We start from the raw sequence: 1,657 nt of genomic DNA on the forward strand, positions 1-1,657 counted from the left end.
GCCTATCACATGGCTGATCCTGGTTCTATCCTCTGCACCCCAGATGGTCCACGGAACCTGCCAGAAGTGGTCCTTAAGCACAGAACCAAGAATAAGCCCTGAATACCACTGGGTATGACCTAAATATACAAACAAAACAAAGTCTTAGAATGTAATAGGCATGGGTTCACAATCTCAATTAACCCCAACCAACTGTGTGAACTACAGGGAGCACTGCTTTTTACTGTATTATTATTATTATTATTATTATTATTATTATTATTATTATTATTGTCGAGCTTATGGCAATTTTTTGCAAAAAAAAGTGGTATTTAGGGGCTGAAAGAAAGCTCAAAGAGCTGAATGTATGCTTTGCATGTAGGAGCTTCAGGTTTGAGTCCTGACACTGCATGTGCGTCGAGCAAAGAGCCAGAGGTTGTCACTAAGCACAACTAAGAATGGTCAAACCACCCCCTCCCAAAATTAAAAACAAAAAGTGGGGCACATCTACTATGTCATGACAACAATTATGTGAAGCTTTATTAAAAATGCAACAGTGAACAGATTGATTGTACAGGGGATAAATCATTTGCTTTGCATGAAGGTGACCCTGTTTGATCACTGATACCACATATGGTGCTGAGAGCACTGCTAGGGGTCACTCCTGAACAGGGAGCCAGGAATAGTCCCTGAGCTCTGTTTGGTGAGGCCCAAAATACCAACAAAAGAGTAAATGATGACAGTTTTACTGAAAATCAGAGTGAAATGATTAGGTGATGAATTACGTCACTTAACTTCTCTGATCCTTGGTTACTTTTATAATCCAAATATCTGACTTAAAATTATGAGACCATGAGTTTGATCTCTAGTGCTGATACACATTTCAAACAAGTACAATTGTCTGAGATCTTTGACTCGACTGAAATTTCTAGTTGCTCCTTTACCAGGTGTGTGAGCACAGAACTAAAGGGTATGATCCCCTAGCAAACATTGCATTTGAAACAAGATGTGTGAGTGCAAGACTTAGTGAGAACTACAACCAGAATATGCCCAAGCACTGTGATCAAAGGATGCAATCCTTTGTTAGCTTGTGTGCAAGCACCAAAACTGAATAAATCCAACCCTGATAAGTACCATGAGCAACTGCATGAGCAACAAAACCAAGCATGTGTATGTGAGCCCTCGGCGTCATCCAAACCACATCAACATGAAGAAGGGAAGGAGAAAGATAATGCAAAAGGTAAGAATGACAAAACAGGAGCTATGGGAAATAATGGGAAATGCTCTGCATTCTAGAGTCCCTGGTATCATCCCTGGCACTACTTGGGCCGAGCTCGAAGCACCACCAGAAGCAACTAGTGAGCACTGAACCTGGAGCAGCCACTGAGAGGCAGAGGGTGTGGCCTCCAAAGCAAACAAAAACAACAGTAGATTGGGGGGAAAATAAAGAAAATGGCCATAGCACCTCCTCTTAAAGTGTTTAGTGTGAAGATTAGATGGGATGCTAGTGCGTGCTCTCTCTCTCTCATTCTCTCTCAAGCATTGGGCCCATAATGCATGCTCTGTAAATGTTAGCAATTATAACTATTATTGATATGAATTGTCACTACATGGTTGGAATCCAGGTTGTACAGCTTATGCTCTACTCATGCTATATGAGTGCTGCCTTCCTCCCCTA

Source organism: Sorex araneus, chromosome X, assembly GCF_027595985.1.
Source record: "Sorex araneus isolate mSorAra2 chromosome X, mSorAra2.pri, whole genome shotgun sequence".
Lineage (NCBI taxonomy): Eukaryota > Metazoa > Chordata > Mammalia > Eulipotyphla > Soricidae > Sorex > Sorex araneus.